The sequence below is a fragment of the Papio anubis genome, chromosome 1, assembly GCF_008728515.1.
Source record: "Papio anubis isolate 15944 chromosome 1, Panubis1.0, whole genome shotgun sequence".
Lineage (NCBI taxonomy): Eukaryota > Metazoa > Chordata > Mammalia > Primates > Cercopithecidae > Papio > Papio anubis.
Window position 1 is genome coordinate 17,745,745 of NC_044976.1, and position 24,792 is coordinate 17,770,536.

Genomic DNA, 24,792 nt, shown 5'->3' on the forward strand with positions numbered 1-24,792 from the left:
TTATAATTAGCATATTATGAGCAGTGAGGACAACCAGAAGTCACTTTCATCACCATTTTGGTTTTGGTGGGGTTTGGCCGGTTTCTTTACCACATCCTGTTTTATCAGCAGGGTGTTCGTGACCTGTGTCTTGTGCTGACCTCTTATCTCATCCTGTGACTAAGAATGCCTAACCTTCTGGGAATGTAGCCCAGTAGGTCTCAGCCTTATTTTACCCAGCCCCTATTCAAGATGGACTTGTCCTTGTTCAAATGCCTCTGACACTAGGAGTTCAAGACCAACCTGGGCAACATAGTGAGACACCATCCATACAAAATAAAAATTTTTAAATTAGCTGGGCATGGTGGCATGCCTACAGTCCCAGCCATTGGAGAGGCTGAGGCAGGAGGATTGCTTGAGTCCAGGAGTTTGAGGCTGCAGTTAGCTGTGATGGCACTACTGCACTCCAGCCTGGGTGATAGCGTGTCTAAACAAAACAAAACAAAACAAACACTATAATAGCGTTAGTTGTAATTCATTAAAGATTTCCATGGTGCTGGGTAGTGTGAGAGGCAATTTATAAATGTCCATCTCTGATAACAACCAGGAAAAGCAGGTAGTAGTATTCCTATTTTATAGATGAAAAAGTTGAGGCTCTGGAAAATGAATGCTTTTGTGGGCTGGGCTTAGTGGCTCGTGCCTGTAATCCCAGCACTTTGGGAGGCTGAAGCGGGCGGATCACTTGAAGTCAGGAGTTCCAGACCAGCCTGGCCAACATAGGGAAACCCCATCTCTACTAAAAATACCAAAATTAGCTGGATGTGGTGGCACGTGCCTGTAGTCCCAACTACTCAGGAGGCTGAGGCAAGAGAATTGCTTGAACCTGGGAAGTGGAGATTGCAGTGAGCCGAGATCATATCACTGCACTCCAGCCTGGGCGACAGTATCAAGAGGAAAAAAAGAAAGAAAGAAACAAAGAAAGACAGAGAGAGAGAGAAAGAAAAGAAAAGAAAAGGAAAGGGAGGGGAGGGGAGGGGAGGGGAGGGGACGGAAGGGAAGGGAAGGGAAGGGAAGGGAAGGGAAGGGAAGGGAAGGGAAGGGAAGGAATGATCTTGTCAGGGGTCATGTGGCTACTAAGTAATGAATGCCCAAGATTTTAACCCTGGTCTATCTGCCCTCAAAACTCATGCTCCTTCTGCCTTACAAAAATGATGGGGGTGCCCGGGAAGTTATGTGGCACCCATCCTAGTGTCACTCTGAAAAAAATTGGAAACATCCTAAAAAATACAAAAATTGAGGATGGTTACGTGATTTATAGTGAGTGTAGTCAGTAGACTATTGCAGTGACTAATAATGATGCAAGGGGCTGGGTGTGATGGCTCACGCCTATAATCCTAGCATTTTGGGAGGCCAAGGTGGGTGGATCACCTGAGGTCAGGAGTTTGAAACCAACCTGGCCAACATGGTGAAACCGTCTCTAACAAAAATACAAAAACAATTAGCCAGGCATGGTAGTGGGCGCCTGCAATCCTAGCTACTCGGGAGGCTGAGGCAGGAGAATTGCTTGAACCCAGGAGGCGGAGATTGCAGTGAGCAGAGATCGCGCCACTGCACTCCAGCCTGGGTGACAAGAGTGAGACTCTCTCAAAAAAACAAACAAAACAAAACACAAGAAGTTTTGTGCTGTGGCAGTATCATAGCCAATGATTATTATCCAAGGCATGATTGTTGCTAATTGAAAACTTTCCCCAACACTCCACCGTGACAACTTGCAACGTAGTGAGCATTGGCAACTTTTTTTTTTTGAGACAGAGTGTTGCTCTTGTTGCCCAGGTTGGAGTGCAATGGTACAATCTCGGCTCACTGCAACCTCCATCTCCTGGTTCAAGTGATTCTCCTGTCTCAGCCTCCTGAGCAGCTGAGATTATAGGCACGTGCCACCATGCCTGGCTAATTTTTGTATTTTTGCAGAAATGAAGAGTTTCACTATGTTGACCAGGCTGGTCTCCAACTCTTAACCTCAAATAATCGGCCTGCCTTGACCTCCCAAAGTGTTGGGATTACAGGCCTGAGCCACTGCGCCTGTCCAGATGGCTTTTCTTTAGTACCTCTCTAAACCTGGAGACTCACCTGCTTCTAAGCCGTGGTAACCTTTCCTGCCCAAGCAAACACTGGCTATTATTCTCATCTACTTCTGTGCCTGTCTGCTAATGCCATGCTCCAATCTGGAGCTGCTCTGTTCAATATGGTAGCCATTGCCACGTGTGGATATGTAAATGTCAATTAATTTAAATAAATAAATAATTCAGTGCCTCAGTTCCACTAGTCCTTTTCCAAATGCTCAGTGGTCACATGTAGCTTGTGGTTACTCTGGTAGACAACAGAGATATAAATATTTCCATCAGAGAAGGAAGTTCTATGAGGCCGCAATGTTCTAGCGTCTAGGCTGAAGACCGTTCTTAGAATTCTAGCTGAATGAAAGATTCCCCAGTTCCTTGTCATCAGTGGAGGGACTGGACATTGACCTTTCCATTCTGAGATTTGACTCTCTCATCCCTTCTCTGCTCTCTGGAAAGCTCAAGGGTCAGGGAAAATTAAGTATGGCCCTTCCCACTAAAAGGTAGGTCTCCCAATTATAGCTTTTTAGAGGAGCTTTACAGAGCAAAGGTTGATCAGGCAGGGTGGAACAGTGAGGAAGGTTAATTAGAGTAGTGCTTTTTATTATAAAGGTTATCGACAGAAGCCACTTACTGATGTCTACTCTGTGCCAAGCACTCTATTTTATCTCAGTTAATCTTCAAAGAAGTAAAGAAACTTGCCCAACTCCATGAGCCAGAATCCATAGCTCCAGTTAGCAAAGCTCATGCTTCCTCTATTATATTAACTTGCCTCCTGGGAGATTCCCAATCTCATAGAAGGATTCTGATTGGCCCTTCTTGAATAACAAGCCTATCCATAGGACCAGCCATATTGGATGAAAAGCTTGGCTACTATGACTGGTCTGTCCCAGGTCATTGTCCACCACCGTACTGGTAGACAGTGACTCAGGAAACTTACAATCTTGAAGAACAGTGGAGGTCCAAGTGTGAGCATCAACAATAGCATAAAAAGCACACAACAATAGCATAAAAAAATTACAGGCTTGGTGACTGACACCTGTAATTCTAGCACTTTGAGAGGTCAAGGCAGGTGGATTGTTGGAGTCCAGGAGACCAACAGGAGATTTGGGTGGGGATGGACTCCAGCGATCCACCTGCCTTGGCCTCCTAAAGTGCTAGGATTACAGGTGTGAGCCACCAAGCCCAGCCTCATGTGCTTTTTATGTGCTCTATTGGTTGATGTTCACACTTGTACCTCCATTGTTTTTCAAGATTGTAAATTTCAGTTCCCCTTAGAACCACCTAAGATCAGGCCAGGCATGGTGGCTCACGCCTGTAATCCCAGCACTTTGGGAGGCCAAGGCAGGCAGATCACGAGGTCAGGAGTTCAAGACCGGCATGACCAACATAGTGAAACCCCGTCTCTACTAAAAATACAAAAATTACCCGGGTGTGGTGGTAGTCTCCTGTAATCCCAGCTACTCGGGAGGCTGAGGCAGGAGAATTGCTTGAACCGAGGAGGCAGAGGTTGCAGTGAGTCGAGATCGTGCCATTGCACTCCAGCCTGGGTGACAGAGCAAGACTCTGTCTCAGAAAAAAAAAGAACCACCTAAGATCAGAGAAAGCCAGTCACCAAGTAAAAGGATAGGACAGACAGAAACTACTATTAACTGAATTAATTCTGTCGGTATAATTCCCACGGGACCTACCCACGTGCTAATCTCATTAGTTGATATGGTTTGGCTGTGTCCTCCCCCAAATCTCATGTTGCATTGTAACCCCCACGTGTCAGGGGAGGGACCTGGTAGGAGGTGATTGGATCATGGTGGTGGAATTCCCCCTTGCTGTTCTTGTGATAGTGGATGAATTCTTATGAGATCTGAGTTTTAAAAGTGTATGGCCCTTTTCCCTTTGTTCTGTCTGTTCTGCCATCATGCAAAGAGGGTCCTTGCTTCCCCTTCCCCTTCCGCCATGCTTGTAAGTTTCCTGAGGCCTCCAAGCCATGATTCCTGTTAAGCCTGCAGAGCTGTGAGTCAATTAAACCCCTTTTCTTCATAAATTACCCAGTCTCAAGTGCTGCTTTACAGCAGTGTGAAAATGGACTAATAAATTAATTTTCCAAGTTATCTCAATGAGAACAATAATAACAATTACTACTACCTTTTATTCAGGGCTTGGGACTGTGGCATGTGCTTTTTTTTTTTTTTTCTTGTGAAATAGGGTCTCGCTCTGTCACCCAGGCTGGAGTGCAGTGGTACAATTATGGCTCACTACAGCCTCGACCTCCCAGGCACAAACAGTCATCTCTCCTGAGTAGCTGGCACTACAGGCTCATGCCACCATGCCTGGCTACTTTTTGTATTTTTTGTAGAGATGCAGTTTCACCTTGTTGCTCAAGCTGGTCTTCAACTCCTGGAATCCAGCGATCCACCTGCCTTGGCCTCCTAAAGTGCTGGGATTACAGGCGTGAGCCACCGCGCCGGGCCGTATGTGCTTTTTATGTGCACAATTGTTGATGTTCGCACTTGTACCTCCACTGTTCTTCAATAACATAGGGCTTGTTTTCTTGCTTTGGGTAGAAATAGCAGATCGTGTTTCCTGAACACTCAGACTTGACCTTCCTAGGTTCTCTGTGGCCAGTTTCCCACAGCTGGCCCACCTCCTGAACTATGCTCTAGACTAATTCAAGTCACTCACATATTAAACATCAACTCCTTTTCCCTGAAGCTGAAGCTCTCTCTTTGGAAGTTAAATAAATGAGACGTTCACACACATGATTACTCAAAAGGTTGGGCGCGAAGGGGCCAATTCTTGTTGTTGTTGTTGAGACAGAGTCTCACTCTGTCAGCCAGGCTGGAGTGCAGTGGCGCAATCTCGGCTCACTGCAAGCTCCACCTCCCGGGTTCACACTATTCTCCCGCCTCAGCCTCCCCAGTAGCTGGGACACCTGGCTAATTTTTTGTATTTTTAGTAGAGATGGGGTTTCACCATGTTAGCCAGGATGGTCTCTATCTCCTGACCTTGTGATCTGCCCGCCTCAGCCTCCCAAAGTAGTGAGATTACAGGCGTGAGCTACTGTGCTCAGTTTTTTTTTTGTTGTTGTTTTGTTTTCTTTTGAGACTGAGTCTTACTCTGTCACCCAGGCTGGAGTATAGTGGCACGATTTTGGCTCACTGCAACCTCTGCCTCCTGGGTTCAAGCAATTCTCTGCCTCAGTCTCCTGAGGAGCTGGTATTACAGGCACCCACCACCACGCCCGGCTAATTTTTGTATTTTTGGTAGAGACAGGGTTTCATTATCTTGGCCAGGCTGGTCTTGAACTCCTGACCTCATGATTCACCCGCCTTGGCCTCCCAAAGTGCTAGGATTACAGGTGTGAGCCACCGCGCCCAGCCTGGGAATTCTGAAAAAGGACTTAGTCTCCGTTGTCTAGTCTGGGCACTGGACGGTTGACCAGAGACTGAACCGGATGCTTTCGAGAGGGCCCTGGAGAACTGAGAGGTCTGCGGTTCAATGGTCAGGGGAGAAGGAGGAATGTTCCCGGGCCTTGGCTTCTCCTTGGATTGAATTCAGTCTACACAAGGGCCGCTTGGGGCCCAAGTTGTCTAAGTAAACACTGATTCCTTGACAAGTTTCCAAAAGCGGGAACAGAGCAACTGTTTGGTTTGAACAAGCTGTGCTCTGTAAACCACCACTTGCATATGACCAGGGCCCCGTGTAAATATTTTAGCTACAGATGGAAAGAACATAACTTTTTTTGAAATCCCATCACTTCACTGCTAGACTTATAATGAATTATGTGTTGTCTCTATTTGCTGTTAGACCTAAAATGAATTATGTGTTATTTCTATTTGTTGGGAGGTCCAGTTCTCTAATTTAATTGTAGGCTGCTTAGATGTGCCTCTGCTGAGACTGCTAGGGTTTGGGGGAAGCCCAGTAAAGAACATGCCACATTTGGCCAGGCGCAGTGGCTCACGCCTATAATCCCAGCACTTTGGGAGGCCGAGGCAGGCGGATCACCTGAGGTCAGGAGTTCAAGACCAGCCTGGCCAACATGGTGAAACCCTGTCTCTACTAAAAAATACAAAAATTAGCTGGGCGTGGTGGCAGGAGCTTTAATCCCAGTTACTTGGGAGGCAGGGGCAGGAGAATTGTTTGAACCCGGGAGGCGGAGGTTGCAGTGAGCTGAGATTGAGCCACTGCACTCAAGCCTGGGGGACAAGAGAGAGAATTCTCTCAAACAAACAAACAAAAGGAACATGCCACTTTTTCCTGCTGGAATTTGGCACAAAATGAAGGGAAGACACAGGAACCAAGTAGGCGGGGATGACAATATCACTTGATTTCCAGTGAACTGATTTTGGAGAGATTTGGTTTGTTTTAGGTGTATGGCTAAAGAGCTGCTTCATCTTCTTCTTCTTCTTCTTTTCCTTTTTTTTGAGACAGGATCTGGCTCTGCTGCCCAAGCTGGAGTGCAGTGGTATGATAATGGCGCACTGCAGCCTTGACCTCCCAGGCTCAACAGTCCTCCCATCTCAGCCTCCCAAGTAGCTTGGACCACAAGCACATGCCACCATGCCCAGCTAATTTTAAAAATTATTCTTGGTAGAGATGGCGTATTAGTTTGTTCTTGCACTGCTATAAAGAACTGCTGGGCTGGGTGTGGTGGCTCACACATGTAATTCCAGAACTTTGGGAGGCCGAGGCAGGTGGATCACCTGAGGTCAGGAGTTCGAGACCAGCCTGACCAATATGGTGAAACCTTGTCTCTACTAAAAATACAAAAATTAGCCAGGCGGGCATGTGTAATCCCAGCTACTTGGGAGGCTGAGACAGGAGAACTGCTTGAACTCAGGAAGCAGAGGTAGCATTGAGCTGAGATTGTGCCACTGCACTCCAGCCTGGGCGACAGAGTGACACTCCATCTCAAAAAAAAAAAAAAAAAAAAAAGAACTACCTGAGACTGGGTAATTTATTTTTTTTAAAGTAAGTTTGTTTGTTTGTTTATTTGTTTGTTTTTGAGAGGAGTCTCACTCTGTCACCCAGGCTGGAGTGCAGTGGCGTGATCTTGGCTCACTGCAGCCTCAGCTTCACAGGTTCAAGAGATTCTCCTGCCTCAGCCTCCCGAATAACTGGGACTACAGGTGTGCACTGCCACACCTGGCTAATTTTTGTATTTTTAGTAGAGATGGGGTTTTACCATGTTGGCCAGGCTGGTCTCGAACTCCTGGCCTCAAGTGATCCACCCGCCTCGGCCTCCCAAAGTGTTGAGATTACAGACATGAGCCACTGTGCCTGGCCTTAAGAGGTTTAATTGGCTCATGGTTCCACAGGCTGACCAGGAAGCATGGCTGAGGAGGCCTCAAGAAACTTAGGATCATGGCAGAAGGTGAGGGGAAGCAGGCAAGTCTTACATGGCTGGAGTAGGAGGAAGAGGGCAAAGCGGGAGGTGCTACACACCTTTTAAACAACCAGATCTCCTGAGAACTCACTCACTATCACGAGAACAACAATGGGGAACTTCACCCCCAGGATCCACTCACCCCCCAACACCAGGCCCCTCCTCCAACACTGGGGATTACAGTTCCACATGAGATTTGGGTGGGGACACAAATCCAAACCATATCAGGTGGGGTCTCACTATGTTGCCCAGGCTGGTCTCGAACTCTTGAGCTCAAATAGTCCTCTCACCTCAGCCTCCCAAAGTGCTGAGATTACAGCCACTGCATCTGGTCAACTAAGGAGCTTCAAATTCCTCACCCTAGAGATAGGCAGACTTAGCCACCCTGTCTGAATGCTTAGCGCTTTACTACCCAGCACTGAAGTGGGCAGACCCAGGCCTCAGAGGTAGAGCCTGGCCCTGTAGGACTTAAGGCATGGAGGAACAGAAGAGAAGGCAAAAAGAACAGAAAGAAGGGACTAAGTGGAGCATGCCCAGTTCCTTCTCCCACACCCACCGGAGTGTTATTCTTCCTCCCATGGGAAACAGTAAGGAAGGGGACCAAGAGCAGCTAAGATGTTACTCTGATGGACCTCCTGCCACATGGAAACTTGAAGCCACAGCAAAGGAAGTTTGCCACCAGCAGACACCTTGATGAAGAATGACGCAAAGGAGAGGCCTGGCCAAGGAATCCAGACACAGCCTCTTGGCAAGGAAGATGACAACTGCTTGAATCAGAAAGCAGAACTAGGCACGGTGCGGTGGCTCACATCTGTAATCCCAACATGTTGGGAGGCCAAAGGATTGCTTGAGGCCAATAATTAAACATCAGACTGGGCAACATAGCAAGACCTCATCTCTACAAAAAATAAAAATATAGCTAGGCGTGGTAATGCACAGCTGTATTCCTATCTACTTGGGAGGCTGAGGTGGGAGGAGTGCTTGAGCACAGGAGGTCAAGGCTGCAGAGTGAGCTATGATTGGACCACTACACTCTACCCAAGAAGAACTTGACCTTGAAAAGGAAGTTTGCCTTCAGGAATAGTTCCAAAACTGGTAATACGTAGACCCTGTATTAATCAGTTCTCACACTGCTAATAAAGACATACCCGAGGCTGGGTAATTTATAAAGGAAAGAGGTTTAATTGACTCACAGTTCCACATGGCTGAGGAGGCCTCACAATCATGGCAGAAGAACAAGGGACATCTTACATGGTGGTAGGCAAGAGAGAGAACTTGTGCGGGGAAACTTCCCTTTATAAAACTCATGAGACTTATTCAGATCTCATGAGACGTATTCACTATCATGAGAACAGCACAGAAACGACCTGCCCCATGATTCAATTACCTCCCACCAGGTCCTTCCCAAGACACATGGAAATTGTGAGAGCTACAGTTCAAGATGAGATTTGGGTGGGGAAACAGCCAAACCATATCAAACCTCTTTATAGGTAGGAAGACAGACTTTGAGAGTATTGCCTCCAGGTCCAGTCACTACAATTGACATTATTTGCCTCTGCCAAGAGCACTCCACTCCCTGTCCAACCGTGCCTCCCTTTGTGATTGAGGAAGACCAGGCTGTGCCCCAGTCAGGTGGAAATTAGCATCATGAATTTCAAACCTGATTCTTTATATGTTTCCTCTCTGGTTATGTGGCAGGATGGATTTTTCTGGTGCCTCTACCCTCTCTGGACCTTCCAATTCACAAACCTGGAAGGAGATGAGAGGGCAGATCTTTTACCATTTAACATTTTAACATAGAATTAACATAATAATTCCCCAAAGATCTACAAGAACCTATTCATATTACTAAGATGGAAGTACATCTCTTTAGCCTCAATCACAAAGGCTGAGGTTGTAGTTGGATGGAGCCAGAGACTCTGAAGGAGGGTGGCGGGGTAGAAAATGAAAAAGGGACTGGGCAAGGTGGCTCATGCTTGTAATCCCAGCACTTTGGGAGGCCAAGGTGGGAGGATTGGGCACCTGTAATCCCAGCAGAAGGCCGAGACGGGCAGATCGCTTGAGCCTAGGAGTTTGAGACCAGCCTGAGCAACATGGCAAAACTCCATTTCTATAAAAAAAATTAATAAATTAACCGGGAGTCCAGGCACAGTGGCTCACACCTGTAATCCCAGCGCTTTGGGAGGCTGAAGCGGGTGGATCACTTGAGGTCAGGAGTTTGAGACCAGCCTGCCCAACCTGGTGAAACCCCATCTCTACTAAAAATACAAAAATTGATTACACTTGTAATCCCAGCACTTTGGGAGGCCGAGGTGGGAGGACTGCGCACCTGTAATCCCAGCTACTCGGGAGGCTGAGGCAGGAGAATCACTTGAACCTGGGAGGCAGAGGTTGCAGTGAGCCGAGATCACGCCATTGCTGTAATAAGATGGGAACCTTCCTAGAGGTGGAGGCTGCCTGTTTGCCTTTCTGGAGGTTGCTGGGAGTAAGGGCAGGGTTTTTCCTGAATAGCCTAACCATCCTCAGTCACTGTTGACCTCTCTACTGCGTTCCGCTCTCCTCGTTGATTTCTGCCTTAGTCTGTTTGGGCTGCTAGAACAGAGTATCATAGACTGGGTGGCTTATAATGGAAAGTTTCTCACAGTTCTGGATGCTGGGAAGTTGAAGATCAAAGTACCAACAGATTCAGGAACATCGTTCTGGTAGGTAGGAACTGAACAGTAGGAGGGCAATCAAGGCAGGAAGTATAGGTAAGAAGTTTTTCCAACAGTTCAATTTAGCGTTGATGAGGCTGGGTGCAGTGGCTCATGCCTTTAATGCCAGCACTTTGGGAGGTCGAGATGGGAGGATTGCTTTAGTGCAGGAGTCTGAGACCAGCCTGGGCAACATAGTGGGACCCATCTCAAAACAAAAAGAAAAGAAAAGAAAAGAAAATGAGTTGATGAGTAGGAGGATTGAAAATAGAGGGCCGGGCGCGGTGGCTCAAGCCTGTAATCCCAGCACTTTGGGAGGCCGAGACGGGCGGATCACGAGGTCAGGAGATTGAGACCATCCTGGCTAACACGGTGAAACCCCGTCTCTACTAAAAAGTACAAAAAACTAGCCGGGCGAGGTGGCGGGCACCTGTAGTCCCAGCTACCCAGGAGGCTGAGGCAGGAGACTGGCATAAACCCGGGAGGCGGAGCTTGCAGTGAGCTGAGATCTGGCCACTGCACTCCAGCCCGGGCGACACAGCGAGACTCCGTCTCAAAAAAAAGAAAAAGAAAATAGAAACGAGGAAGCAGATGAGAGAAAGACCCTGGCAGAGAAAGAACCCACAAGGCTGGTCATTGCTATAGTCTGAATGTTTATGTCATCCCAAAATGTCTGGTGAGCACCCACTTTCTGGTTCATAGAGGGCACCTTCTCACTGTGTCTTTACATGGTTGAAGGGGTGAGGAGTTTCTCTGCGGGCTCTTTTATAAGCGTACCATTCCCATTCATAAGCGCCCCCACCCTCATGATCTAATCACCTCCCAAAGGCTCTACCTCTAATACCATCACCTTGGGGATGAGGATTTCAATATGTTAATTTGGGGATGACGTAAACATTCAGACTATAGCAATGACCAGCCTTGTGCATTCTTTCTCTGCAAGGTCTTTCTTTCATCTGCTTCCTCGTTTTTATTTTCAATGCTCCTACTTATCAACTCTTTTTGTTTCCTTTTCTTTTTTTTGAGATGGGGTCTTGCTATGTTGCCCAGACTGGTCTCGAACTCCTGGGATCAAGCAGTCCTCCCAACTTGGCCTCCCAAAGTGCTGGGATTACAAGGGTGAGCCACTGCGCGCTGCCTCATCAACTCTTGGATTGAACCGTTGGCAAAACTTTTTACGTAGACTTCCTGCCTTGATTGCCCTCCATCTCTCCATCTCTACTTACTGTTCAGTTCCTACCAGAGTGATGCTTCTGATAAAACCGATCTAATGTACTTAAGGCCCTCTGCTACTTAAGTCTTTGCTCATTCTCCATTGTCTATAAAATAAAATCCAAGATTCAAGAGTCTTAGGCAAGCTTGCAGTTTATCTTCCACTATGATTGTTCATACATCCTATATACTGAGACAAGCACAGCTAAGCAAGTATAGAATGTTGGGTTAGAAGGAAAGAGTTTTGGGTAAACTGAATAAATGGGCCAGTTTTGCAGGAAATTGGTGGAAAGGAGAAGTAATTTGGTATTTCTAATATTTATTGGGTCTTCCTAAAGGGAATGGACAAGTGATTTATGGAACCACTACTTATGATACGTGATAAACCCTTTAAAAAATTGCATTCGCACTTCAAAAATAGGGTTATATGTATACTAATAGAATCCATGGTATATTAATATAATACTTTATTATTAAGACATCTAAAAATCAAATTGGAATAATATTTTATGGGAGTATAAAATGCTCAACATATTAATATAATGTTAAAGTGAAAAAAGTAGAATAAATTTATTATTATAGTATCTTTTTTTTTTTGAGACAGAGTCTCCCTCTGCCACCCAGGCTGGAGTGCAGTGGCACAATCTTGGCTCACTGCAACCTCTGCCTCCCAGGTTCAAGCAATTCTCATGACTCAACCTCCCGAGTAGCTGGGGCTACAGGTATTGGCCACTGCACCCAGGTAATGTTTTTTGTATTTTTTAGTTGAGATGGGTTTCACCATGTTGGCCAGGTTGGTCTCAAACTCCTGACCTCAGGTGATCCACCTGCTTTGGCCTCCCAAACTGCTGGGATTACAGGCGTGAGCCCCCCCGCCCAGCCAATTTTTTTGTTTTTATTTTTATTTATTTATTTTTTTTGAGAAAGATCTTGCTCTGTTACCCAGGCTGAAGTACAGTGGCATGATCTTAGCTCACTACAGCCTCAACCTCCTGGACTCAAGCAATCCGCCCACCTCAGTCTCCTGAGGTGCTGGGGTTACAAGCATGACCCACCTTGCCCATCTATACTATATAATTTCCACAAAAAGAACATAGACTAGAATGTATTACAAAAACATATTAATATACGATGAGATTATAGGAGAGTTTTTATTCATTCTTAAATTTTTAAATGTTTGTCTTCCTTTTTCTTTTCTTTCTTTCTTTTTTTTTTAAATTGAGACGGGGTCTCACTATACTGCCCAGGCTGGTCTCAAACTCCTGAGCTCAAGTGATCCTCCTACCTCGGCCTCCTAAAGTGCTGGGATTACAGGCATGAGCCACCTGCATCCAGCCAATTTTTTGTATTTTTCAAATGTCCTACAATAATCCTACTTTTATGATTAGAAAAGAGGAACAATGGTTACAAGGTTTATAATATGAGGAAATGCAATGTGTTATAATATTAAATGTAAAAGGCAGAAGACAAAATTATGTAAAGTGATCTCAACTGTGTTAATTTTTTTTAAGTGGGAAGGAAACATACCCAAATGTTAACTGAGAGAAAAAGAGAGGGTGAGAGAGAAATTCCTTATAAGAAATTGGCTCATACAATTATGGAGGTTGGCAAGTCCCAAATCTGCAGTGTGGGCTGGCAGGCTATAGACCTAGAAGAACTGGTGGTATAGTTTGAGATAAAAGGCAGTCTTCTGGAAAATTCCTCCTTGCTCACAGAGGCCAGACTTTTTGTTCTATTCAGGCCTTCATCTCATTGGATGAGGCCCACTCACATTATGGAAGGCAGCCAGCTTAGTCAAAGATTCAAATGTTGATCTCATCCAAACACACCCTCCAAGATGACACATAAAATTAACCATTACAGATGGCACCACCAGTAAAGTATTCCTGCCAAAAAATATAAATCTAGCTGAATCTCATTAATCTTCTCAATTTAATTATCAGATGATGTGAACAGCAGGGGATAGAGGAGCATGTTAAAAGACACTATGAGGAGATTAGTCAATCCTCTACATGATAAATGAATGGCATTAAAAAGATAGAGGAATCATGATAGATGAAAAGTGATTCTTTGTTTGTATCCTGATTTGAACAAAACAACCCTAAAGAGACATTTGTAAGAGTATCAGAGAAATCTGAACGCTAACTAGACATTAGTGGATATTAAGGGTTTTTTCATGTGTTACTTGTATCATAGTTTTATTTTTTAAAACAAAAGATCTTGTTTCTTTCTTTCTTTTTTTTCTTTTTTTGTTTTTGTTTTGGGATGGAGTCTTGCTCTGATGCACAGGCTGGAGTGCAATCTCACAATCTTGCTCACTGCAACCTCTGCTTCTCGGGTTCAAGTGATTCTCCTGCCTGAGCCTCCAAAGTAGCTTGGATTACTGGTGTGCACCACCACACCTGGCTAATTTTTGTATTTTTGGTAGAGACAGGGTTTCACCATGTTGACCAGGCTGGTCTCGAACTCCTGACCTCAGGTGATCCACCCACCTCAGCCTCCCAAAGTGCTGGAATTACAGGCATGAGCCACCACACCTGGCTGATCTTGTTTCTTAAAAATACATGGTGAGAGGGCAGGCACAGCATCTCACACCTACAACCCCAATACTTTGGGACGCTAAGGGAGGCAGATGGCTTGAGCCCAGGAATTCAAGACTAGCTTGGGCAACATGGCAAAATCCCATCTCTATGAAAAATACAAAAATTAGCTGGTGGTGCATGCCTGTAGTTCCAGGTGCTGGGGAGGCTGAGGTGGGAGGATTGCTTGAGCCTGGGAGGTCAAGGCTGCAGTGAGCTATGATCATGCCACTGCACTCCAGACTGGGTGACACAGTGAGACCCTGTCTTTCATACACACAAAAATACATTGTGATGCGTTTGCAAATGGGAAGATTTGATGTCTGAGCTTTGCTTTAGTATAATCAAGCACATTGGTTTTAGGGCATGGAAATTCTGTATTCTCAAAGTCACACTTATGTGTAAAAGAGCAAATCAGCGGGATTCTCCTGGCTTGCACAACTATAAATCTGGAATGAAAGCAGCATATGTAATTTAAAATTTTCTAGGTCACATTAATGAAAGTAAAAGAAACAGGCTGGGCAAGGTGGCTCATGCCTGTAATCCCAGCATTTGGGAGGCCAGGGTTTGAGGATTGCTTGAGCCCAGGAGTTTGAGACCAGCCTGGGCAATATGGTAAGAACCCATCTCTACAAAATTTTAAAAATTAGCCAGGTGTAGTGGTGTGCACCTGTGGTCTCATCTCCTCAGGAGGCTGAGGCAGAAGGATCACTTGAACCCAGGAGGTCAAGGCTGCAGTGAGCCATATTCTTCCCACTGTACTGCAGCTTGGGCAGCAGAGTGAGACCCAGTCTCAAAAAAAATAAAAATAAAAATAAAAATAAAGAAGAAGAAGAAAAGAAATGAAAGAAGTAAAATTAGTGATCAGTATTAATTATTATTATTATTATTTTTGAGAGAGAGTTTCACTGTGACACCCAGGCTAGAGTGCAATGGCACGATATCGGCTCACTGCAAGCTCCGCCTCCCAGGTTCTAGCGCTTCTCTTGCCTCAGCCTCCCCAGTGGCTGGGATTACAGGCGCCTGCCACCGCACCCGGCTAATTTTTGTATTTTTGGTAGAGACGGGGTTTTACCACATTGGCCAGGCTGGTCTTGAACTCCTGACCTCAAGTGATCCACCTGCCTCGGTCTCCCAAAGTGCTGGGATTACAGGCGTGAGCCACCGCGCCCGGCCTAATACAAATTTTTCTAATCCAATATATTCATAAGATTATTTCAATATGTAATCAGTGTAAAAAAGTACTGAAATATTTTGTCTTTTTTCATCCTAAGTCTTTGAAATCTGTTGTGTATTATACACTTACAGCATATCTCAATTTGGCCTCACCATATATTTTGAGTGCTCGGTAGCCACATGTGGCCACCATATTGGACAGCACAGGGCCACAGTTGGTTGATGAGGACTCTGGATACACTATTTTGGGGGATTTTCTCTGCTTTTTTTTTTTTTTAATTCTTTTTTAGAGACAGGGTCTTGCTCTGTTGTCCAGGCTAGAGTGCAGTGACACAATTATAGCTCACTACAGCCTCAAACTCCTGGGCTCCAAGCAATCTTCCTGCCTCAGCCTTCTGAGTAGCTAGGACTACAGGCACACACCATCACTCCTAGCTAATTTTTTGTTTTTATTTTTATTTTTAGAGATAAGAGTATCGCTCTGTTGGCCTAGGCTGGTCTTGAACACCTAGCCCCAAAAGATCCTCCTGCCTCGGTCTCTCAAATCTCTGGGATTGTAGGTGTGAGTCACTGCACCAGGCCAGTATTTTCTATTTCCCTCCCTTCCACAAAATATATTAAATTTATAACATCCCTCAAATGTTTGGAACAATTCAAACATAGAATCATTATTTAAACTTAAGAAAAGTAAAATTTAAAAGGGCTGAAATTTTAGAAAGCCACTACTTCTGATATATTCTGATTCTTACTTACTCTATCTTACTTCAAATATTGTCTAGTTCTCAGGGTGTCTTTTTCATGGTTGCAGAAGGACTTCCCATAGAAACTAGAACAATGTGTTTCTAGTTTGCATTCAAAAGACTGAGAACTTAGCAAAATTTTCTATTATCTCTTTGGCCCACATTGGCCTTGACCTGCCATCCCTAAACCAAACATTGGCCAAAAAAAAAAAAGGGGATGGTTGATTAGACTAATCAGAGGCCTAGAGGTAGCATCAATTCCTTGAGCCTCTCAGCCATTATTCAGTGGAGGAGCGATGGAGAGGATGTTGAGGGCCAAGCCCAAAGTCATCTACTTTAGAGAATGTTCTAGCACTCAGAAATACCATCCAGCAGGCTCAAAATCTTCTCCACTAGCTGGGTGCAGTGGCTCCTGCCTGTAATCCCAGTGCCTTAGGAGGTTGAAATGGGAGGATCCCTGGAGCCCAGGAGTTTGAGACCAGCCTGGGCAGCATAGCAAGACCCCACCTCCTCACAAAAATTTTTGAAAATCAGCCAGGTGTGGTGGTGCGCCCCTGTACTCCCAGCTACTCAGGATGCTGTGGTGGGAGGATGGCTTGACCTCAGCTCACGAGGTTGAGGCTGCAGTGAGCCGTAGTCATGCCATTGCACTCCAGCCTGAGTGACAGAGCAAGGCCTTGTCTCAAAACAACAAAACTTCTCCAACATTCATGGGACAAGAAAGCACAGCTCCTCCAGGGACCACCTTCAATGATCTTTGCCATGAAGCAAAGAGCTCTTTTTTTTCTTCTTCTTCTTCTTTTTTTTTTTTCTTCTTCTTCTTTTTTTTTTTTCCGAGAGGTTCTCCCTCTGTCACCCAAGCTGGAACACAGTGGTGTGATCACAGCTCACTGCAGCCTCGACCTCCTGAGACCAAGCAATTCCACCTCAGCCTCCTGAGTAGCTGTAACTACAGGCACACATCATCACGCCTGGCTAATTTTTGTGTTATTTTTGTGTGTGGAGATGGGGTTTCACATGTTGCCCAGGCTGGTCTCAAACTCCTGGGCTCAAGGGATCTGCCTGCCTCGACCTCCCAAAATGCTGGAGTTATAGATGTGAGCCACTGCACCCAGCCAAAGAGCTCATTTATACCATCTTTTTTCAAACTGGCATGGAGCTGAGCTGTTAACCAGTGATGTATGAGACTTCCCTAGGAAAACAAGACCCCAAAATTCCAGTCTTTCAGCACAGTATAGACAGCGCAGTGTAGTGAAACAGCCCTGCCCTGGCTTCTGCACCTGTTCTACCCACCTCTCAGTTGTGGGACCTTGGGTAGAGCACATAGCTGTCCTGGTTGTATTTCCCATTTGTAAAGTACAGGCTTGCATTACAACACGAGTGAGTGTCCACCCATTGTTCTTCCTTTTAATGACATTTTACAAGGAAGCCCAATATATAAAACAGATAAAAACAGAGCTTCTCTGCTTGTAGTGAAAACAGGGACCTGGCCTTTCCCTCAGTAGGGCCACTGAGTCATTCTTTAACAAACACTTAAATTGTATTTACTTTAAGCCCAGCTCTATTCTGAGTGTATGACATGCATTAATTTAATATTTCACTTAAGTCTTCTTAATAACCCTGTGAAGTTGGCATAATTATGATCCACAATTTCCGTGAGGCAGTTGAAGCCCAATGGAGTTGAGCAACTTGCTGAAGGTCACACAGCTCGTAAGTCACAGAGCCAAGATTCAAACCCAGATTCAACTAGACATCAACTCCAGGATCCACGTCTCTAGCTTTTCAAAGCCCAGTGACTCCACAAACCAGCTCAAAGCCACTCAGCTGGATGATGCCTAAGATACTCTTCAGTCTTCAAGTCTGTCAGCCTACGAGTAATAGTCTGGTGTGTAGCTTGTTTATTTCAGCATAGTAGACATCCTCAATCGAAATCCCACTGTCCAGCTTCCAGCACTCCATACATGGGTGCAAGTAGGAGTGGTGGTGGGGAGAGCAATGGAGAGGGCATGTCTTCTGCAGACTTAGACTTAAGTCTAAGTCCAGGCAGCTCACCCCAGTCCACTTCCACTAAAGCCCATGGACTCTTACTTCAGGCTTTTGACTCTACTCCTACACCATAACCTCAGGGGGAGTATATTTTTCTAACCTCAACTCATATACTCATGGGGAATATGGGAGAGAATTGTAGTAATAAAAGTTATCCAGGATATGGAGTGTCCCCAGAGTCCTGATCACCCAACCTATAGCCCTGTGCTGTCCAATATGGTGGCCACATGTGGCTACTGAGCACTCAAAATATATGGTGAGGCTAAACTGAGATATGCTGTAAGTGTGAAATACACAGCAGATTTTGATGACTTAGGATGAAACTTATATGATGTACCTAGATCAGTCAAATTCATAGAGACAAACCAGAGTAGTAATTACTAGGGGCTGAAGGGAGGATGGAATGAGGAATTATTTTTTAATGGGTACAGAGTTTCACTTTTGAATGATAAAAAAGTTCTGGAGATAAATAGTGCACAGCAATGTGAATCTACTTAATGCCACTGAATTATACACTAAAAAATGGTTGAAATAGTAAATTTTATGTTATATATATATTATGTAAATATATATTTATAAATAATTTTGGTGTATGTTTATATATAGCATACATATATAATATTAATATATACATATTAAAATATTCATGATATATATTTTACACATATGTAAATACACATACACATATGTATATATAATATACACATTATAATATATACATATTAAGTATTTATGCAATGTGTATACATATTAATATACATAATAATTAATAAGTACATTGTAAATTAATACATATTATGTAATAATAAATATATTATATACATATTATATAATTAATATGTATATACTTATATATAATATGTATATATACAGACTATATATTATGCATTATGTATTATATATACACATAACATGTATATACACATATTATATATGTATACATATTATATATAACATGTATATATTTATATATTACATTATTGTATTTTTACCACTGTATATATATGTTTATATATAAATATATAGTGGTAAAATATATACTTATATACATTAAAAAGTGGCTACATAGTCATAAAATAAGTATAACAAAATTCAAATAAATGATGTCTACTTCATAGGGAGATATGTGTGTGTATGTTGTATATATATATAGTGGTAAGATATATATAGTGGGCTCACGCCTGTAATCCCAGTACTTTCGGAGGCTGAGGTGGGTGGATCACCTAAGGTCACGAGTTCGAGACCAATCTGGCCAACATAGTGAAACCCCGTCTCTACTAAAAAAAAATATATATATATATACAAAAAATTAGACAGGTTTGGTGGTGTGCACCTGTAATCCCAGCTACTCAGAAGGCTGAGGCAGGAGAATCGCATGAACCCAGGAGACGGAGGTTGCAATGAGCTGGGATTGAGCCATTGCACTCCAGCCTGGGCGACAGTGCAAGACTCTGTCACAAAAAATAAAAAATAAAAAATATGAAAAAAATATATATGTTGGTCATATATATAGTGGTAAAATATCTGTTACATAAAGCTTAAATAATGTCTACTTAATAGGGAGAGATGTGTGTGTGTATGTGTATGTGTGTGTGTGTGTGTGTATATATAGACCCTCCTGGAAAATTTACAATGTGTTGACTAACATTGTAACATCCGTTAGTTGGGGAACGGATTCACTGTAGCCCAATTCTCAGCTCTGTTCTGCCACTTATTCTCTCATCACGTTGAGGAGGTTAGATCAGAGATTTGACAGTCAGTTAAACCTAGGGTACACTCTTAGCTCTACCACTTGCTAGCTGAGGGACTAGTACAAGTTACTAAAAAAAAGAAAAAAATCAACTAACATTTATTAATTGAGCATTTTCATTTATGGCAGGCACTGTATTGAGTATTTTACACATATGAGTTCATTTCATCCTCATAATCACCCCATACAATATAGTTTACCATTTATTCCCACATTACATAAAGTGAGGCACAGAGAGGTGAAGTTGGCCAAGGTCACGCAGTCAGCACATGGGAGAATCAGGACTCACCCAAAGAGGCCAACTTCCCCATCAGACACCACAAGCACGGGGCCCACAAGGCTTTATTTTATTCTAATAACACTGTTTTATTTTAATTTGTTTTAAACTCAGAAGAAAAACATAAATATAATAAAAATGAGCATAGAATAGTGAATTCAGCCAGGCTTAATGGCTCACACCTGTAATCCCAGCACTTTGGGAAGCTAAAGCAGAAGGGTCACTTGAGTCCAGGAGGTTGAGACCAGCCTGGGGAGCATGGTGAAACCTCATCTCTATTATTACATTTTTTAAAATTAAAAAATTAAAAAACACATTTTAAAAATAGTGACTTCAGTCTGGATTAGATTTAACTTCATTCCAACCTAGTCACAAAACATAAAGTCAAATTTTTTTATGGAGGGAAGGGGCCCACAGAGGTAAGATTGTCTAGGGCCCATGAAATCAGGCCTCTTCACTGCAGACCCGGGCTTAAACTGTTACAGCTTACTAGCTCTCCGCACCCCAGCTAACCCGCTTGAAGACCGTCTATCTGTGTGCACCCAGACAAGTCGTCCTTTTTGTATTTTCTCTCTCTCTCTCTCTTTTTTTTTTATGAGAGACCAGGCTAGAGTGCAGTGACGAGACCTTGACTCACTGCAACCTCTGCCTCCCAGGTGCAAGCGATTCTCCTGTCTCAGTCTCCCGAGTAGCTGGGATTACAGGCATGTGCCACCACGCCTGGCTGATATTTGTATTTTTGGTAGAGATGGGGTTTCACCATGTTGACCAGGCTGGTCTCGAACACCTGATCTCAAGTGATCCACCTGCCTTGGCCTCCCAAAGTGCTGGGAATACAAGCGTGAGCCACTGTGCCTGGCCCAAGTCCTCCTTTTTGTGCCTCAGTTTCCTCCTATTTAAGATGGAAATAATCAAGAGTATTGATTTGTGTATGGCCATGAGGATGCTGATGAGTAAATGTGCACACCTTAACACTGTGCCTGACACTCAGCAAAGGCTCCATAACATGTAGCTACATCTGACCTCATTCCCTGTGGCAGCAACAGGGTCTGGAGCTTTTCTCAGAGAGCCAGCTGTCTGACAGGCTCGGTGCAGCAACACCTCATCAGACACACCAGGAATTCCACGGCATCTTCACAGCAGTCTCTGGAGAGATTCTGATCTAGTCTTCAACCAACCAGGGGAAATCCACGCTTGTGAAAACTTCCAGGCACCAGCAATAATTTCTCCCCTTCCCACACTCCTCCCCAGTCTCCTGGGCCCTTTTCCATCTTAGCTCTGTTTCTGCAGGAAGCAGGACAGAAAGGACTCCGTTTTAAGCAAGTGTAGAAGAAAGAGCACAGACTCGGCACTCTTGGGACCTGGCTTTGCAGCTTGGCTCTGCCAAAAACAACCTTGGACAATTCACTTGTGCTCTCTGAGCCTCAGAGTTGTCGGCTAGGTAACAGGAATCCATCATTAAAACAGTAAGAATAACTGTCACTGTTATTACTAGAACACTCTATATGGTATAAGCATACAGACTTTCAGGTCAGAGTCCCTTGGTTCTGCTGTGGCCTGGATGTCTGTGATCTGCACCCCTCCCAAATTCATACATTGAAATCCTAACCGCCAAAGTGATAGTATTAGGAGGCGGGGCCTTTTGGAGGTGACAGGTCATAAGGGTGAAGCCCTCGTGATGAGATTAGCACCTTTGTAAAAGAGGCTCTAGAGAGACCCCCCTCCCCTTCTACTATGTGAGAACACAGTAAGGAGATGCCATCTGTGAACCAGAAAGTGGGCCCTTATCAGACATGGAATTTGCTGGTATCATGATCTTGGACTTTCCAGCCACCGGAACTGTGAGAAGTGGTTGTTGATTATAAGCCGTGCAGTTCATGGTGTTTTTTTGTGTGTATGTGTTATAGCAGCCCACACAGACTAAGAGTCACATCATGGGTTCTACCCCTTGAAAGTACAGGACCTTCCCTTTCTAAGGCTTCTCATTCGTAAATGGGGAATAATAACAGCCCCCACCTCAAAGGGTTATTGGGATAATTAAATGAGATAATTGATGGAGTCGTTGTTTTTTTGTTTTTTGTTTTTTTTGAGAGGGAGCCTCGCTTTATCGCCCAGACTGGAGTGCAGTGGCCGGATCTCAGCTCACTTCAAGCTCCGCCTCCCAGGTTTACGCCATTCTCCTGCCTCAGCCTCCTGAGTAGCTGGGACTACAGGCGCCCGCCACCTCGCCCAGCTAGTTTTTTTTGGTATTTTTTAGTAGAGACGGGGTTTCACCGGGTTAGCCAGGATGGTCTCGATCTGCTGACCTCGTGATCCGCCCGTCTCGGCCTCCCAAAGTGCTGGGATTACAGGCTTGAGCCACCGCGCCTGGCCTTAAATGAGATAATTAAATCCAAAGATCTTTGCAGTACTGGGCACACAGTAAGTGCTAGAAAAAGGCCAGCAATTGTTGTTGTTGTTGTTGTTGTTATTATTATTATTATTGAGACAGGATCTCACTTTGTCACCCAGGCTGTAGTGCAGTGATGCAATCTTGGCTCACTACAGCCTCAGCCTCCAAGGCTCACAATCCTCCCATCTCAGTCTCCCTAGTAGCTGGGACTACAGGCACACACCACCACATCTGGGTAATTTTTAAATTTTTTATAGAGACAGGGTTTTACCATGTTGCCCAGGCTGGTCTCAAGTTCCTGAGCTCAAGCGATCCTCCTGCCTTGGCCTCCAAAAGTCCTGGGATTACAGACATGAACCACCGTGCCCAGCCAGCAATTGTTATTTTAATTATAATGGTGTTTGTTCTTGAGCCCTGTAGCATATAATAGAATTTTCCAACTGCATACAGTAACGATCAATTAATAGCTGTTGAATGAGTGGATGAATGAATGGATGGATGAATTAGTGAACGAGTCTTGCCATCACTGTCAATCTAGAACTCCTTTCTTCATATTAAATTCCCATTCTCTTAATGGCAGCAGGAGTTTTAGCAGCCTCGAGACTTTCAGGTTTTGGCCGGGCGCGATGGCTCAAGCCTTTAATCCCAGCACTTTGGGAGGCCCGAGGCGGAGGCCCGGGATCCGCGAGGTCAGAGAGATGAGACCATCCTGGCTAACACGGTGAAACCCTGTCTCTACTAAAAATACAAAAACTTAACCCGAGGCTGAGGTGGTGGGCGCCTGTAGTCCCAGCCTTCTTTCGGGGAGCTGAGGCAGGAAAGAATAGAAGTAAACCGAGGCGGAGCTGCAGTGAGCTGGAATAAGCCACTACACTCCAACCTGAAAGGCGACAGAGCGGGCTACATTAAAAAAAAAAAGACTTTCAGATTTCGTGTTCCTTTCTGATTTGATGAGGTGGTTTAAGATATGTCCACAATTTTGACACTTCCTTCAAAAGGTGTACCCTATTTCCCTTCCCCTTGACTGTGAACTGAATTTAGTAACTCACTTGTAACAAACAGGATAAAGTGGAAGTGACGGTGTACAACTTCCAAGACCAAGGTCACAAAAGACCTTGAGGCTTCTGTCTTGGTCTCTCTCTCTTTCTCTCTCTCTTGGATTGCCTGCTCCTGCAGAGGGCTGCTGCCATGTCATGAGCACACTCAAGCAGCTCTAGGGAGGGGTCGTGTCTTAAGGAACTGAGAACTCCTGCGAATAGCTGTGTGAGTGAGCCATCATGGAGGAAGATCCTCCAGCCCCAGTCACACCTTCAGGTGATGGCAGCCCCAGCTGACGATTTGACTACAAACTCTCATGCAACCAGGAATAAGAACCACTCAGCAGAACCACTCCCAATTTTCTGACCCACAGGAACTGTGAGATAAATAAATATTGTTTTAAGCTGCTGTGCTTAGGAATAATTTGTTACACAGCAATAGATAAGTTACATATTTTGTATGACTATTCTTTTTTTTCTTTTTGAGACAAGGTCTCACTCTGCCACCCAGGTTGGAGTGCAGGGGCATGATCACAGCTCACTACAGCCTCAGCCTCCTGGGTTCAAGTGACAGTTTTGCCTCAGCCACCCGAGTAGCTGGGACCACAGGTGTGCACCAACACCCGTGGCTAATTTTTGTATTTTTTTGCAGAGACGGGGTCTCCTTATGTTTCCCAGACTGGTCTTGAACTCCTGAACTCAAGCAATCTGCCCACCTTGGCCTCCCAAAGTGCTGGGATTACAAGTGTGAGCCACCATGCCTGGCCCATGTATGACTATTATTATTTTTTTTTCAGGTTAGACGGGTAATGTGCCAATGTTGTAACAAGGTTTAGAGAGTGGCAGATCTCACATGTGTGCATAAACACCCAATCATGATGCTCATGAACTACAAAAGGATCTTATATGACTATTTTTGGTAAAAGGTTGTTGAATTAATTCTTTTTTTTTTTTTTTAGACGGAGACTCGCTCTGTCTGGAGTGCGGTGGAACGATCTCCGCTCACTGCAAGCTCCGCCTCCGGGGTTCACGCTATTCTCCTGCCTCAGCCTCCCGAGTAGCTGGGACTAATTTTTTTGTATCTTTAGTAGAGACGGGATTTCACCGTATTAGCCAGGATGGTCTCGATCTCCTGACCTCGTGATCCGCCCGTCTCAGCCTCCCAAAGTGCTGGGATTACAGGCGTGAGCCACCGCGCTCGGCAAATGAATTCTTTTCTATCAATCCTTGCTCATGGAGACTTTGGACTGTTCATTCTCCATATTATGTTAGCGCTGTTCAGAAAGCCTAAATCCCACATATTACTTGTGATGTTACTGTTACTAAACCATGCCTGCTACCTAATGAAGAAGCCCCCTACCCCTTAAGGTCTCAGGTGGGCTGCATCCTGACCTCCGTTGAACACCAGACC

The 24,792-nt window shown here is 44.6% G+C and overlaps 2 non-coding genes across 2 annotated transcripts; one reads left to right on the top strand and one right to left on the bottom strand.

The window, feature by feature from the left end:
- The first annotated feature begins 1,653 nt into the window (after nt 1–1,653).
- On the top strand, nt 1,654–1,788 carry LOC116271901. The gene has a single exon (XR_004180643.1). It is a non-coding gene; the product is annotated as a U4 spliceosomal RNA (small nuclear RNA).
- A 22,389-nt stretch (nt 1,789–24,177) lies between these two features.
- On the bottom strand, nt 24,178–24,282 carry LOC116272460. Its single transcript, XR_004181135.1, has one exon. It is a non-coding gene; the product is annotated as a small nucleolar RNA U13 (small nucleolar RNA).
- Nucleotides 24,283–24,792: the final 510 nt, after the last annotated feature.